Below are 18,425 nucleotides of genomic sequence, written 5' to 3' on the forward strand. Positions count from 1 at the left end.
AATTGACAAAAAGTTTGTACTCAGTAATTCCTTTAAATAATTTCAGCATACTCATTACAGCATCTACATATATTGGAAAAAAATACTGATATAAATATCTAAAAATAGGGTTTTTTTAATATTCACATATGTGGATTTGAAAGACCACTGTATTAACTTCTGCCATATCCTAGGAGCTTCCATGCCACTAGTTAGAATCTCTTAGCCAAAGGATCCCCTGTGTCCCAAAACTGAGCATTAGAAATCAGTACTGGTTAAAACAGAAGAGAAGGCTCTTAAGCCATTATCAACCTTTGGCATACTCACAAAAATTAGTTATCAAATGTTAGCAAGCCAACAATTCCATGAGGAACCAAGATGTTTTAGTTGGAGTGAGGGAGGGAGGCTAAGAGGGAAATTTTGGAGCACAGTTTACACCAGCTAAGTGAGCCTCTGCAAAAAGATGAAAAGAGAGAGAAAAATAGCACCCTACCTACATAAGTTCTCTGCTTTCTCTCCTCTACCCAAGACTGACTGGTACACATGGCACCCTTGCAGTGTTCATTGTATTTTATTTATTCATCAACCAATGGAGATGCCAGATGAAGGTTGCTGTGTTGGGGAAGCAGCAGTCAGGACAGGGTGAGGATATGAAGAAGTATATAATACACAGCCATGTCCAAAAGCCACTTCCCTGTTGTTCTCTAGAAGAGTACAGACCCAAGCTCAACTGCTTCCATCACATGGGAGAACAACGGGTCAGGTGTTATAAGGGAGGTGCAGATAAAGGATACAGGTAACCCCCTGAGATTTCACAGAAAGAAAATGTTAATACTATCTGGGAGGGTTGGAGAAACCTTAAGGGAGAGGATGACTTTTACGTTTTGCTCTGGTACTGAAGGACAGTTGTGGTGTAGGATATTTCAAGGAAGGGCTCTCCAAGCCTGAAGTCTAGTAGAAGAAAATATGTGGAAGAGGATGGGAGGGAACAGATAGCCATCCAGCTCAATTCAAACACTGTATAGGTGAAAGGAAAAGCTGAGACTGACCAGGAAGGCTGAGGCCAACCGTGGCTTCCAGGCTAGAAGCTGGGTCCTCTTAAGTAGGACACTGGGAACCAATAAAAGCATTTGAACAGAAGATTTAATCATATGTGTGGATCTATATTAATACAAATGTGCGGATTTATACCCATGAAATGGTGGTGGTGATGATGATGATGACAACAAACATTTACCAAGTGCTTGCTGTGTGCCAGGCCCTATTCTACATGCTTTACATACATCAGTTCATTTAATTCTCCCCACAACCCTATGATGTAGAGGAGACAGGTCAACATCAGGCTGTTCATTTTGGAACACAGGAAAGGAAAAGACAATAGAAGACAAAAATACCAAGCAATTAGCGCAATAACACAAGCCAATGGGGAATTCTATTTACAAGAGCTATAGAGCTTTCAGCACAAAAAGGAAGAAGCAACACACTGCAGGGGACAGGGTGCTGTGTTCTAAATAACACATTAATCTTTTGCATTCACCTCTTATGGGATTCCATGAAGATCAAGCCTGGCGATGGGTGAGTGGCCACTGGTCAGGAGGCTCACCTTGGGAATGAGGCAACTCAGCTGGCCTCCAGTCAGTTACCTTCCTGGGCTCTCACTGAACCTTGCTCACCGAGGAAGATGCTGGGCTTGGATCACTCTTTCTCCTAAGTATGGTTTCCTGACAACACACATCACAATCATCTAGGAATTGCTAAACATGCAGATTCCTAAACCCTATCCCAGATCAATTAGCTTCAAGTTGCTGGGAATAGGTTGTGGGAATCTATGCTTTCAACACACCACCAGGTACTCCTCACACACTAGGGTTTGGGTATCACTGGCCCGTATATTAGCCAGGATGCTCCCAGTGCAGAAGGGAACAATATAAAATAGAATCTCTTCAAGGCTGGAGAACTTGTAAAGGAAGTTACAGTGAAGGAAGTCCTTTCTGCTGCTTATTTAGCCCCTATTTTACACTCGTGATGCTGCCTGAGGCCCAGGTACCTGTAATCCTTGCAGTCTCTTTTACCTTTCTCTACTCTGACTACTCTTTGAAAGGTGCAATGCTAAACACCCCTGAAATTCACTCTCCCTCATTCTCTTCCTTTATCCTGTTGGTATAAAGTATTTACTGCTGCCATCCACTTTCTACATTGCTAAAATGGAGACGGCCCATGCATGGGTAGATAGTTGTATTTCTGCAACCTTTTATAAAAACTGTATTCATGTAATTTGTTTGCCATCCTTTCAATTAGGCTGTAATCTGCTGAGGGATTCTATCCTTTATAATAATTCTGCATCACATGTTTAGCAAGTGCCCAGTGGAGAGTCCCAGATGTGAAAGCAAGCCTGTATGCAGGCTGAGAAGCCTCCAGCTAGAGGGGAGCACACCATGTGCTTCAATCAGAATAGGAGCTGCAACGTCTGCTTTTCCCTCAATACAGCCATGACTGCTCTGTGCTCAGAGGAGAAAGCCAGGGAACAGCAGCGGGATTGGGGCAGAGGGAGAAGGGAATCAATGGGGAAGTGGGTGTGCAACCTCTGCTCAGGTCTGTCTACTGTCCTGTCTCCAGGAGCAGAGGGCTGGCCACACTAAAGCATGGGCCAGACTCCTTCGCTGCCTGGGCTATAGAAAATAATTTACCTTCAGTGAAAGACGCAAAACTCAGGCACTTAGGAGTTAAGCCACCCAGGTGGGAACTCCACTCCAACACACTGGCTGTGTGTTCTTGGGAATGTCACTGACCCTCTCTAAGGCTCCAATTCTTCACTTCCAAAATTCATTCAAAATATATTTTAAGCCACATCTAGGTATTTAGTAGAGAGAAATGAAAATGTGTGTCTTCAGGAAGACCTATGTATAAACATTCAGGACAGCTTTATTTATCACATCCAAAGACCAGAATCAACCCAAATATTCGTATCAGCAGGTGAACTGGTAAACTATGATATATCCATACAAAGTAATGGTACTCAGTAATGAAAAGGAATAAACTTCTGATACATGCAATAAGATAGATGAATCTCAAAAACATTATGCTGAGAAAAAGAAGCCAGGCACAAAAGAGCACATACTGTAGGATTCCACGTATACAAAATTCTAGAAAAGACAAACCTAAACTGCAGTGATAGAAAGCAGGTCAGTGACGGCCTGGGGCTGGGAGTGGGAGGTGGGCAGGGACTGACTGTGGAAGGGTGGGGGAAACTGTCCTATCTCACGACTGTAAGAGTGATTATACAGGTCTACTTGTCAAATGATTCATTTAAATGGGCACTATTTTTGCATTCAAATAATATCTCACAATTTATTTATATGGAGCACCACCACGAGTCAAATACTGTTCTAAGTGCTGGAATATGATATGAACAAAACAAAGTCACTGCCCTTGTGAAACTTACAGTCTAAAGAGAAGAGACAGATAATCAATGCATAAAAATAGATTCCATTCATAATGATAAATGCCATTAAAAGACAAAGCAGGGTAAGGGTATGGAGAGTATCATAGGCACTATTTTTAAATCAGGGGTCAGGGAAGGCCTCTCTAAAAAGACTGTGTTTGAGCAGAAACCTCAGTGAAGTGAAAGTCTGTGAGAGAACCTGAGTCATAGGGCTATCTGGGGAAAGATATCTCAAGTACTGACAACAGGACGTGCAAAGGCCCTGGGGCAGAGTGGTGTCTGGTGTAGTTGAGAAACAGCAGGGAAGCTGCTGAGGCTGAAGCCAAGGGAGGAAGGTGAAGAGTCGGGAAAATACAGACACACAGGGGCTTTAAAGACTGTAGGAAGACTATCGGTGAGGAATTTGGAATTTAAGTACGCTGGAAAGTGAGTGGAGGCCTTTGTCTGTTTGTTGTGTTATTGTTGTGTTTTTTCTGAATGAGAAGAAAAATGCTTTGATATTATCTGTGTTTTAAGAGTATCATGTTGGTTGCTATGAAGAGAAGAGGTGGAAGTGGGTAAAGATGGAAGCAATAGTTATGAGACTATCACACCATTGGAGCAAGAGATGCCAGGGGCCTGAACTAGGGTGTAACAGTGGAGAATGTGATCAGGGTAAATTTGGAGAGTAAAGAGTGTCTACTTCATAGGTTGGCTCTGAAGAAACACTGAAAAGTATCTGGAATGCTCTAAGCACCTGAAAAATACTTAAAATACTCAATGCACATGAAATAGTGCTTAGAAAAGTACTTAGAATATTTGAAAGAAAATGAGCTTAGAATAGTGCCTAGCACCTAGTTAAGCCCTCAGCCATGTGATCTAGGATTGTCACTCTTCTTTGGTAAAAGAGCACTCATCGTCCCTCAGGAGAAGAAAGTGGCTCATTATTTTGGCCAAAAGATTGCGAGTCTCATTTTTATAAACTTAACTACTGCTAAGGTGCTAGGTACTGCAAAAGAAGCAAAATCTAACAGAGTATTAAAATTAGTTTAAACCAAGTCCTGTTTTGTTTTGTTTTGTTTTCTCACAATACCACTTCCCATATTTCAACAAGTGTGACAAGGCATTTAAAATCAAATCTTTTGTGGGGAAGGGATTAAGGACCACAGCTACATCACAGTCAGTCCTGGGCTGACTCATGGCCAGTCACCAAGTCTCTGCAGCCTTTTCACAGAAGTGAAAAAAAAAAAAAGTGTTTTCTTTGTGGAGACAGGACTTAATATGATGCATTTCAAGCTTGTCTAAATTCCTCTCTTTATGGGTCAGACAGATACACTGTCAAATTTCAAGTAAGCCAAATAGAGGCTGAGAGAATTTGTCAGTGGAGAAAGGCAAGTTTCACTTATTGTTGATAGAGTGAGATTCCAGATGGGTAGCAGTGCCCCAGTAGGTAGAGTAGCCAGCACAAGGGCAGACCCTGCACCCCACTAAGCACTTTCTGGGGGCCTGGCAGCTTGTTCTTAATCTGGACAATAAGTCCATGAAGTCAGCATTATTATCCTCACTTTACCAAGGAGGAAAGCAAGGCTCTGAGGAGATATACAACTTGCCAGTGGTCACTCAGCCAGGATTGGACCCAACCTGACTCCATACGCTTCCCATCACTCTAGTCTGCCATCTTAGAAGGAAGTAATTAGAGGTTAAGAGCGTGCCCTGACACATGCTGCTCAGGTAAAAGGCAGCGATGTATGCTTTTGCCCTGGCAACTGCAAGGACAGTATCACTTACTGGCTACACTGCTGTAAGAGTTTGGACACCGCCCTCCTTCTGGGAAAGTTTTTCCATCTGATCCAACGTTAGTTTGCCATTCTTGTAAAATACTTCTGTGTAAAAGAGCCAAAACATGATTAGGCTCGCTGGTGATTGCTGGGGGCAGTGTGGGGGGAAGATCACCCTGTATGTTTGTTTTAAAATAGTCAATAATGTCCAATTAATGAAGGAACAGGTTGTTTCTTAAAATACTTATAAATGAAGGCTGAGTTGTCTCTTTTTTTAAGTGAAAGTAAGTTTATTAAGAAAGTAAAGGAATAAAGAATGGCTACTTCATAGGCAGAGCAATCAAACTCTAAATTTTCTATGATATCTGTAGAGTATTGCCTGTTTTAAATAGGCACTGTATAATAACCTATAAGACAAAAATGCAGGAAGTTGGAAAATCTGGACGGGTTAGCCGGAAAACAAGGTTCTGATTTTAAAATTTGAAGGTTTTGAATGCCAGAGAAATTCTAAAATGTAGAAGGGTATTGACAGATGAGGGTGACAGAGAGTGACCCATGTGTCACTAGAGAGGGGAGTGATACCCAGGTTGTGCTGTCACCTACTGGAATTCACCTTTTCTCTTGTCCAATGTGGAAATTACGTTTTCCAAAACAAGTAAATTCATAAAGGACGGGATTGCTGTTTTTGTTTGTTTCATTAAGAAAATCTTTCTTGATCCACTCAAGACTAGATCTGAAGTTATTTTAAAGAAACCCAGCGGTGTCCACATAATTCAGGTCTGATAAGTGGCCGAAGTGGGGCTGGGCCCTCCTTCAAAATGTTTAGACTTCTGTTTGCTGCAAACACCACATATGTCCAGGACCAGGCCACGTGGTAGGAAAGGAAAGTCAGAGGTGGCGTACAGGCAGGGCAAGCAGGTGGGACAGACAAGGGAAGGATGGGACACCACATCTTCCACTTCCTAAAGACCCTTCCAAGAGAACACAGCATGAGTCACCAGCCACAAGGAATCACTCCTTTCCAAAGCAGCATCCAGGATACATTGCCTAGTAATAAATGGCATTGCTCAATTATGGCCCCCAAAGGCCGGTTTTTCCATGTTATAACTATTACTACCTGTGATTTACTGGATTCTTACTATATGCCACGTTAGAGGAGAGTTAAATGCTAAATTGGTTCTCGGAAAGCAAACCTCAATTGTACCTTACTAAATCACTTTCTTAGGGTTTGGGAAAAAATCTTCTGCTCTTCAGATTTCAGAGCTTTGGTGAAGGCTTGCAAGTATCACCTTAGATGTACTTGAGACCCTACCCCAGTGACTCAGAGAAGCACTTCCTCCTTCATTCCCTATCCAGGTTTGTACCCTCTCCTCATGTGAACCTGTGTTCGCAGCCTCCGTCCTGCCTCTTGGTCCTCACTAGGAGCCTCTTCAGAGGGGCTGTCTGATTGGGATTTTCACTCCTAGGATCGCCTATATCACCTTGATCTATGTCTGGTGGTCAGCCCTGCCTGACCCCGGCCTTATAGCCCAGGACCCCAGGAACAAGGCTGAGCCTGGAGCCCCTGACCCTGCTTGCCCATGAGGGTGGCTCTGCTATGTAGGTAATGACAGATAATCACAGACGTTGGCACTTGGCATTGCCAAAAAAGCATGTGGAGCTATTATTAAATTCATTTTTAAAGTGAATCTCCTTTCAGTCAAGGATGAGCTAGAGCTGATAATCTAGTCTAAGATAATACCTCTTACAAACAGATTACACTTACAGAGTTTCACGTTTTTATCATTTACTCAGTTCAATTCCATTTGACTATTTCTCACACACTTAAATTTCAGAAATCACCTAATCACCAGATTTTAATAAAAACATTCTCCAATCTGCTAATAGTCCCCCTCAAAGATATTAGGGCTTCTTAGATAATGTGTACAACTAAAGACTACTTACATAAACTTATAACAACAGCTTTTGGAAATTATTTTTGATGAACTGTGACTTTCTAGAACCATCCATCATTCTAATTATTGTTACGGGGCTAGCCGCTTTTGCTATTTTGACAGCCAAACTACGATGCTTACTGAAGTTAATGAATCTGTAAGCCTATAAATTTGTTATTTTATTTGGTTATATTCTTTTAAATTAATAAAATAAACTGATCTCACCTTTTCCCTACACAGTGTTGAAACTTTAGCTAGTTTTTGCTTCTACTTCTGTTTCTCACCTTTATCTCCAAATAGGTCACCTATGGCAATTCCAGTTCACTTGTCTTTTTTTTTTTTAAGACAGAGTCTTGCTCTGTCACCCAGGCTGGAGTGCAATGGCACAGTCTCAGCTCACTGCAGCCTCTGCTCCCCAGTTCAAGCAATTCTCCTGCCTCAGCCTCCCAAATAGTTGGGATTACAGGCACGTGCCATTATGCCTGGCTAATTTTTGTATTTTTAGTAGAGATGGGGTTTCACCATGTTGCCAAGGCTGGTCTTGAACTCCTGACCTCAAGTGGTCCACCTCTCTTGGTCTCCCAAAGTGCTATGATTACAGACATGAGCCACCACGCCCAGCCATCACCTGTCTTTTCTAGGTCCCTGTCTCTATCTCTGTTGAATATCAGAATGGTGAGGAGCAGACTCTCCTACCAGTCTGGACAATTGATTCCGACTAATGGAAAAAACAGATGAGAAATTCCCATTGGGGCCCATCTATCTAAACATGAAGCTTCCATGAATTTCATCTATACCCACTAACTCTTATATCAACTAATTGTTAACAATGTTAACAATGCCTACCATTTATTGGATGATTATTATGTGTTAGGCACACTCACACATACAAAAAAAATCTACAGATGAGGGAACAGAGAGTAGAAAACTTGAGTAACTGGTCAAAGCACATGGCAGGGCTTACTGACTATAATACTAGGCTGCTTTTAAATAGTAATTAGGCCAACTTCTTGAGTGATTAGTATGTGCCAGGGACTAATCAAGGAACTTTGTGTGCATCTGTATATGTATATACACACACACACACACACACATATATATATATATATGGAACCACAGATACACAAATACAAAGAAATTTCTGCCTTCCAGATTCCAGAGCTTTGGTGGAGAGCTTTGGGTTTTTTTTATATATATATATATAAATAAAATATTATATTTGGTATTATATATATATTTATATATATGTATACTTATATAAATATATAATATATATAAAAACCACAATGTGTAATACACACTTATTTCTATATACATAATACAACTATTATAGATAAGGGATCTTAGGTTTAGTTGAGGTTATAAAGATTGCCAGAGGTATCTAGTAATAGTCAGAAATGAGACTAACCCAGACCTTCTCACTCCAAATTCCTTTCCAAATAACCATGCTGCTGCTTCACTTCGATTCATAGAACCTCATTATACGCATGATTCACAAATCCATACTCACAGTTCTTATCTATCTCTGAAACGGAGAATCCCCCTGTCATCCATCTGCAGGAAATCTCTACCTGAATGTCCTACAGCTGAAGGTCTTACTCTTTTGTTTCTCTCACAGTATCTACTACAGGGTTCTATATGAAGCAGGGACTTAACAAGTCTTGAATAGACAAATGACATATTTCAAAGGAAAAAGGAGAAAGAAGCCAATAACTGAGCTGAATTGTGTGGTGGGAACCTGGGCAGTATAGGGACCAGAGGGATACTAAGTTCTCATCCTCTCCACCCAAGATGAATATCACTGGCACCAGTTATACCCAGCTAGAGGATCTGGGATGAGAAGCAGCCATCTTCTCCTGGTGGCCCAAGTGACAAAGGGCCTCCATATAGCCAGCTACAATGGAAGCAACACCAGCCTGGAAGGTTTTAGACACTCTGGATGTCTCATGACTAGATTAAAGGCTCTTTAAAATTACCTGAGAAGATATGGCAGAAGAGAAGCCTAAAGATAAAATCATGGCTTTGATTGTCTTATGGCTTCCACAGCAGTTGCGAACCTATTTCTGATGCTTATTAGCGATGTCAGCTTTCACAAACACCTCAAAGTTTTTCAACCTCCGTTTCCTCACATGTACAGTAGGAATAATAACACACACCTCAGAGGGTTGCTCGGAAGGCTGCTATATGATGCTGTAGGTACCATATGATGCTAAATAAATATTAATTACCATAAGCATGAGTCTTATTCTCCTGGCCATTAAATAATAACTGCAAGTTAGAAACCTTCACATTTAAATAGTGAAATCATAATTTTGCCTGATCTCAAGCCAACTAATACATGATTTTTTTTCTTTTTTTTTTTTGAGGGAGTTTCGCTCTTGTCCCCCACGCTGGAGTGCAATGGCACAATCTCAGCTCACTGCAACCTCCGCCTCCCAGGTTTAAGCGATTCTCCTGTCTCAGCCTCCTGAGTAGCTGGGATTATAGATGTGCACCACCATGCCCGGCTAATTTTTGTATTTTTAGTAGATACAGGGTTTCACCATGTTGGCCAGGCTGGTCTCAATCTCCTGACCTCAAGTGATCTGTCCGCCTTGGCCTCCCAAAGTGCTAGGATTACAGGCATGAGGCCACCGCACCTGGCCCCAACTAATACATGATTTTGGTTGTGGGAATAATACATGATGAATGCCGCCGAAAGGTTGTTTTCAAGTGATCGTGTCAGAGACAGGCCAATACAGTCCAACTACTTTACTTGTGAATTGCTAAGGAGATGGAGCATCACGGAAAATAGTAAGCTTCCAGATCAACCTTGATAAACCACCTCCTGAAAGAAAGATGTACTTATTTTATAAAGAGTATATGTGAGAGTTGGTGAGAAACTACTCCCACACCACAACTTCCCACCAAGCACAGAAAGCTGATTAAATCAATTCCAGGGCAGGCTTGCAAAGAAGATGAAAGGCTTGGCATTCTTGAATAATAACAAGTCAAGAGCTGCATTATGAAGTGATACTTGACACTTAGCAGTTTCTCTTTCTTGTAAAGATGCTCTCATTTACAGGATTTTGAAATGACTTTGAGTATTTCCCCATGGGTAGGTTCAAGGCTTCATAGGTGACATTAGTCAAAATGTTTGCACTTGTGTGTGCAGTTTGCAGAAAGAAAGCAAACAAGAAGCAATGCTCTACCAGAAATGAGGGAGGGCAGACCAGATTCCAACGTGAGAAATAAAGCTGAGTGGATAGGAACACTAAGAAATGGGCATCTTACTACATGCTTCTTTACCAGTGGTCTCTTGATAGATGCTGCAGAGAGGCTGAATTTAACAGCTGTAGGTTGACTGCCTCTCAAAGAAATTCTCATAGATGCCACCTGTATCTGAGAAAATGGAATGTTAAACATTTATGTTGGGCAGTAACAATAAGTACTGACTAAATTTTGCATATTCCAACTTCTTTTGCTATAGAACCCAAACCACTTGTCAAAAAATCAAAAAAGTGACCCCAAGAAGTCATGCCAAGCTTTCCTTTGATTCTGGGCAGATGTCAGATAAATGAATGTCCAATCTGCTCTTCAAGGATCTTTTTTTTTTTTTGAGATGGAGTCTTGCTTTGTTGCCCAGGCTGGAGTGCAGTGGCACAATCTCGGCTCACTGCAAGCTCCACCTCCCGGGTTCACACCATTCTCCTGCCTTAGCCTCCTAAGTAGCTGGGACTACAGGAGCCTGCCACCATACCCGGGTAATTTTTTATATTTTTAGTAGAGACAGGGTTTCATCATGTGAGCCAGGATGGTCTCGATCTCCTGACCTCATGATCCGCCCACCTCGGCCTCCCAAAGTGCTGGGATTACAGGCATGAGCCACCGTGCCTGGCCTCTTCAAGGATCTTTCAGAAGGATGGAGTCACAGTTTTCCATTCCCCAGACTCTAGAGTTCAAACATTATTTCTTTTACGGAAACTAAATTTCTCCCACCATAGAGAATTTTCTTTCACACAGGTGTTACAAAGGATGGGATGTGTTATTCTTATACAGGATGCCTTCTTCTGCAATATCTGCCCTAGACCTACCTGAAAAAAACAATCGTCCTTAGACTGTCTGTTAATTGAGGGAAAATGGCTCTGCAGGAATATTTCACAGAATCACAGCAACAAAGAACTTGAGAAGTAGGGAAAAGAAACTTTATGATCCGTGGATCCAACCCCTGATTTTGAAGTGTGGGTGTTCCTCCACCAGGGCGACCATCCATTCCAGATGGGGTTTCTAGGATGTGGGACTTTCAGTGGTTAAATCAAGACATTCTTGGGCAAACCAGTGTGGTTCGTTGTCATATTTTCCACTCAGATCCAATCTAACAGCAAATCTGGTTAGCTTTACCTCCCAAAGAAGCTTCAAATCTGATGCCTTCTCCCCAACTCCACTGCCACCAGATGGTCCAAGGTATTTTGTAGCTTTGCCTATTGTGATCACTCCCTAATATGTTTTTCTGCTTTTGCTCATGTCCAACTAAAATCCCTTTTATATGCACCTTCAAGGGTGACCTCTCCAAAAACAAAAAACAAAAAAGTTATCAAATCACATCATTATTCTCCTTAAAATTCTTCAGTAACTTTCCTTGGCATATAGAATAACAGAAATATCTTACCAAGGCAAAAATCGGACTTGGCTGTATATTACTATCTTCCCCACAGTTGACTTAGGCTGTTCTAATTGAAATTCAAGCTAAATATAAAAAATGCATTCATATACATTAGAGAAGAGGAATGAAGAAGATGAAACAACACTAGAACTGCTGCTCTAAACCTTTCTACTTTAATAAATATCAGAAGAAGGTTTCATAGAGTAGTTGCTCCATTTTGGGAAGCACTTTCCAAAGGAGAGCTCATGTTAGGTCCGGGGTAGATTTCAAAGTGCATAGTAAACATGATATATTAAAAGAAGAGCAAACAGGTCCCCAACATCCTCGTGTGTTAAGTGAAATATCTAGAACTGCTTGAACCTATTTCCTAGAAATCACCCAGTTACAGCTTTAACCTTAGCTCCCTAAATGACCATGAGTAAACAGAAGTGGGCATAGGCATCTGTTTTAAAAGCTATTTGTAGTAGTCAACCTTGACACTCAGTAAGAGTAATCAAATACTTTGCCAGTAAAACTTATGCTCGTGAATCATATTCTATGCACTGTTAGTTTAAAGAGTATCAGATCCAAAGTAACTGCAGCACAGAGAAATACCACTGTCTTTTCAAAGCCATGCAGCTGATAATGAGCAGAGACAGAACTAAGCACCAAGTCTCCCAGGATTTTGTGCACCTCTTCATTGCTTCTATCTAGTTAAGTCAACAAGGGCAGGCTCCAAAGTGTGGTGGGCTTGGCTCAGCAGTGGGAATCTAGACCAGTGGTTATCAATATAGAAAGGGGAGGAAGAAAGCACTGACTGTATCAAAATAATTGATCTTGCCTACCACCAGAAGAATTCAACCCTACAGCTACTCTCTGAGAGTAAAGAAAATGGCAATAAAATGTAAAAACACATGAAAGACGCTGGTAAGAGGATGAGAAGATAAGACACAGAAAGGGGAAAATATTTGCAAAACACATATCTGATAAAGGACCTGTAACTAAGGACCATCTATGTAAGGATCTGATAAAGACTGAAAATATTTTTTAAAACTCCTAAAACTCAACAATTAAAAAAAAATTGATTTAAAAATGGGCAAAAGATCTGAACAGTCACTTCACTAAAGAAGGTACACAAATGGGGGGAAAAAAGCATATGAAAAGATGCTTGGCATCATTTGTCATTAGGGAATTGCAAACTAAAACAATGAGATGCCACTAAACATTTATTAGAATGGCTAAATTCACAAAACTGACATATTCAATGCCGGTAAGGATGGCAAGCAACAGGAACTCCCATTCATTGCTGGTGGGAACTCAAAATGGCGCAGCCTCTTTGGAAGACAGTTTGGCAGTTTCTTATAAACTAAACCTGCTCTTACCATACAATCTAGCATTCATGCTCCTAGGAATTTACCCAGTTAGGCTGAAACCTTATGTCTACACAAAACGTGCATGTGAATCATTAGTAGTAGCTTTAGTCATAATTGCCCAAAACTGGAAGCAATTAAAATGTACTTCTGTAGGTAACTGGATAAACAAACTGTGGTACATCCACCCAGTAGAATATTATCTAGCAAAAAAAAAAAAAAAAAGATACAAGCTATCAAGCCACAAAAAGATATAGAGGAATCTTAAGTGCACATTGCTAAGCAAAAGAAGCCAGTCTGTAAAGGTTACCTACTGTATGATTCCAATTACATGACCTTTTGGAAACGGCAAACTATAGAGGCAATGAAAATATTAGTGGCTGCCAGGGTGTCGGGGGAGGAGAAAAAAATAAAACACAGGGGATTTTTAGGGTGATACACTATTCTGTATTATGCTGTAATAGCGGATACATGACACTACACATCTGTCAAAACTTGCCAAACTTCACAGCACAGAGTGAAACTTAATGCATGCAATTTTTTTTTTTTTAATTAGGCCAGGCGCGGTGGCTCATGCCTGTAATCCCAGCACTTTGGGAGGCCGAGGTGGGTGGATCACTCGAGTTGAAACCCTGTCTCTACTAAAACTACAAAATTAGCCCCGGCATGGTGGCACACGCCTGTAGTCCCAGCTACTCGGGAGGCTGAAGCAGGAGAGTCACTTGAACCTGGGAGGCAAAGGTTGCAGTGAGCCAAGATCATGCTATTGCACTCCAGCCTAGGCAAAAAGAGTGAAACTCCACCTCAAAAAAATTAAATACATAAAATAAAATCATTTAGGTCAGGAGACTTCAGGAAAGAATGAAGACAATGACAGGAGAATCTAACTGTATTACCATGTATGAAACAACGTCACTGAAGTGAGAGAGGAAAAGATGCTAACCTAAGTAACTGTGGAAATGAATGCAGTCTGTAAGACTACAGGCTATAGGAACTGCATGTAAACACAGTTAAGTTGTTTCCCACAGGGGTTATAGGCTAACAATGTTGACACTGCTATCTATGTATACTGGAACCGAACAACTAAGTAAATGGAGGGCAGATGGTGTGAGACAGGTTTCTCACTGTGGGAGTAGAATTTATAACTAAGCAAGGGGAGAAGGCTAGAATAATCCATGTGATGCTGCATAGAGTTGAAGATATCAATCAGCACTCAAGTTTAGCTTACTAGAGACATAGATTGTTACATATAGGAATGTTTATAGATATGTGTATACACTACTCTTAATATATATACATATCTTTCTTTGCTCTGTCAGTTAAAAGTACCAAAAAAACCAAAAATGCCAATAGCAACAAGGGTACATAGTACCTGAAGTTGGTTTCTGATACCACTCTCCAATGAAAGGAACTAGGGTTCCTGGAAGAAATGGCTGATTCTAGGACTGGGGAAGAAAACATGCAAGATGAGCTTGGAATATCTTCTAGTGTCAGAAAGTAAGAAATCCTAAAAACAATTTTTTTTAATTGATGGGCTATGACAAAGGGGCACAGGAGTTAATTCAAAGAGCTCCCAATGTCCAAAGCTGACACAACCTGAGCAACAAGATGAAGTGATATTGGACTGTAAGTCAAGGTATAGAATAAATATCCATGATTCCATTTATTTACATTCATGATATAAATCAATGATTGAATAAATTGATAGAACAGGAGAAAAGACATATCCTCCATGCAAGAGTCTTCCAAATCATTTATGCAGATTCTCTGCCCTTAAATAAGTGGAACATAGCTCTTTACTCCTTAAGCATAGGCTGTGCATGGCGACTTCCTTCTGAAAGGGACATTACGGGGGTAACTTTACTGTGGAGAAACCCAACAAGTACTATGTCAACCGGGTGATCAAGGTCAGCATCAACAGTCAACATGTTGATAATATGGACCCATGATATGACATGCTGAAAATGGCATTTTACATCTGTGATCTTCCTCCCCAAAACACATAATCCCAGCCTAATCATACGAAAAACACCAGACGCATGTCTGTCCACCACCATGCCCAGCAATGTTTAAAAATTTTTTCTGGATACAGGGTCTTGCTATGTTGCCCCGGCTGGTCTCAAACTCCTGACCTCAAGTAATCCTCCCACCTAAGCCTTCAATTCTTTTTTAAATCCAAAATAAAGTCTAGTAATTTAAAAGATCAATAACATTAGTTTGTATTCTAATGTGCTTTTAGGGCCTTTACAAATAAAGCAAGCACAATTATGCTGGAGGCCCCCTTTTCCTATGTACTTACTTATAAAGCAAAGTTCAGGAGAAAACCTCGCCTACCATTTTTTCTGATATCAAGAGGATTTCTAATTACTACAAGGTGCCCCCCGCACAACAGGGCATTCTGAAGAATTTTGAACTTCAACAGTAGATACAGAATACCAGTTCTTACATTTGGATATCAATATTTGAACTATTTCTCTGGATAATGCCCAGAATCAAAGGCGAAGCCATACATAAACCACTGTGCTCTCCTTCCAAATGGTTCCAGGGTTCCTGGTCTTGCAGCTCCCTGGGTTACTGCCACACTCTGGGTGCGAGTTGTATTGGAGGATTCAGGTAAATAGGAGACTTTTTCTCCATTAACTTCAGTAGCACTGCTTTGAAACCACTGAGGTCAGTATGTAGACACAATAAAATGTCACAATGTTCTCTGCAGAGAAATTACAGTCTACAAATTCAATACATTTTTATGACCAACTCCCTCTGTTATGTCCTTCTGTCTCCCACACAAACACGCATGCAGCCATCTAAAAATCTAGTGGTGTATTTCTCTCATTTCCAAGAGTCACCTGTCACCTTTATTTTGCAACCACAAAGGTCAATATCCTTTGGAAGTTGTTATAGTATTATTGTTTTAAAAATAGGAAAAAATGGCCGGGCGCGGTGGCTCAAGCCTGTACTCCCAGCACTTTGGGAGGCCAAGGCGGGCGGATCACGAGGTCAAGAGATCGAGACTATCCTGGCTAACACGGTGAAACCCCGTCTCTACTAAAAATACAAAAAAAATTAGCCGGGCGTGGTGGCGGGCACCTGCAGTCCCAGCTACTCAGGAGACTGAGGCAGGAGAATGGCATGAACCCAGGAGGCAGAGTTTACAGTGAGCTGAGATCACGCCACTGCACTCCAGCCTGGGTGACAGAGCAAGACTCCGCCTCAAAAAAAAAAAAAAAAGGGAAAAATATATATAATGATGGTTTAAAACGATACTTCCATTCAATGAAATGTTGTATAAGCCTTTTTCAAATAAATACAGTAACATCTAAAATGCCTAAGATAATTAAGTAACAAAACAAAGTTACTAAGTAGAACATAACTAGATTTTTATTAAGAAATGACATATGTTAATATATTCAAAAAAGCATCTAGAGAAGTGTACGCCAAACCGCTTTACTGGGTGGGTGGAATGATGGAGGATTTTCACTTTCATGTAAGGATTTCAGTAATGGTTACACTTTTGTAAACACAGCATATTCATTTTGCAGTTTGGAAAATTTTCCATATTAAAAACTATGTATTTTCTCGTTACCACTGTGTAGCCTGGTGCAATGAAGTGCTGGCAACTCAGTGGGGAGCAGCACACCCTTCTGCTTCTGCTCTGCTGGGACCCAGGCTGGACCCATGCATGGCAGAGTACAAAGTCTGGGACCCTCTCCTCAGTCTTACGGCTGGTCTAATACACACTGTTACTCCTGTGCGGAATCTATGTATAAAACTTCATCATGAAAACATTTATAGAAGCTTTTCCAGGAACCATGGGCCTTTAGACCAGTAAAGAACCTAAGAGGCCACCTAAGAGCCCGGGAGGTCAAGGCTGCAGTGAGCTGTGATCGCACCACTGCACTCCAGCCAGAGTGACAAAGGGAGACCCTGTTTCAAAACAACAACAATAATAATAATAATAACAATAGCTGCTGAAAATTATAAAACAGCTGTTCGATGATACCTTATATAGTCCTTTGTAACGCTGTGCCTAGCTCCATGTCTGGCACATCGTGGCTACTCAATAAATATTTATTTAGTGCTTAAGTTGATTGCTGACAAGGAGGTAGGCTTATGCTCTGTTCTATTCTTCTTTTTCCTGAGTTTGTAATACAGATTTTGGCAACTATATCTCAGTTACTTCATATTGAACTTGCCATGAAAGAAAAGAGAAGAGAAGAAAAAAAGCAGTGGACTAGAAACCAGAAAACCTGAGTTCTCATTCTGGTTATGTTATTTATCAGCTGTGCAAACTTGGGAAAGTGATTTCACATCTACACAAGCCTTTTTCCTACCTGCAAAATGTGGGAGAATTGGGAAAGTGGATTTCAGCAACAACATTCTGAACATTTTGAACTTTTGCTATCCCTCTGTCATGCGTAAGCTCAAGACTTTTCAATTATATTTATTAAACATAATCTTCTTAGTCTTGGCCTCTTAATTTTTATGTTAAGTCACCTCCCCTACTTTGAGCTTGGTAGTGGCTGAAGAGGTGATAACTCATTTTTACATGACCAGAAAGTAGGCCTTGGTTGTTTCAAGAAACCGTTTTCTCAATGGTTCTGTCATTATACTCATCAGGAGTTTCATGCCCAGAACCAGCCTTTGAAATTCAAGTCGAGTGGAAACACTCGAGAAATGTTTTGAACATGGCAGTCTTAAGAACCACCGAGAAAAAAACACTCTGAGAAAATAAACACATTTTTTCTATATGAATAGATGATTTCAAAACGTCTTCTGGAAAAAAATACATATGGTCCACTAAACATGAACATACAAAAACGAGCAAATGGGGAACTGAAAACTTTATTAGAAAACCACTTGTTGGCGGGGCGCGGTGGCTCACACCTGTAATCCCAGCACTTTGGGAGGCTGAGGCGGGCAGATCACAAGGTCAGGAGATCGAGACCATCCTGGCTAACACGGTGAAACCCTGACTCTACTAAAAATACAAAAAACTTAGCCAGGCATGGTGGTGGGCGCCTGTAGTCCCAGCTACTCGGGAGGCTGAGGCAGGAGAATGGCATGAACCCGGGAGGCAGCGGAGCTTGCAGTGAGCGGAGATCACACCACAGCACTCCAGCCTGGGCGACAGAGCGAGACTCTGTCTCAAAAAAAAAATAAAGAAAAGAAAAGAGAAAGAAAGAAAACCACTTGTCAATGTGTATATACACCCATGGCAGGGTCTAATTTTCCAAATTTCATTTTACATTGGCAAATGGACAGTACTAGCAAATATTGTCTAGGAAGAAATTACTTTTCATGACTCAACCCAATGTCAGCAAA

At 40.9% G+C, this 18,425-nt stretch overlaps 1 protein-coding gene across 13 annotated transcripts in view; it reads right to left on the reverse strand.

The window, feature by feature from the left end:
- Positions 1-18,425, reverse strand: part of RYR3 (ryanodine receptor 3) — a 569,735-nt gene that overhangs the window by 510,526 nt on the left and 40,784 nt on the right. The window lies entirely within an intron of this gene.

This window comes from Papio anubis, chromosome 7 (genome assembly GCF_008728515.1).
Source record: "Papio anubis isolate 15944 chromosome 7, Panubis1.0, whole genome shotgun sequence".
NCBI lineage: Eukaryota > Metazoa > Chordata > Mammalia > Primates > Cercopithecidae > Papio > Papio anubis.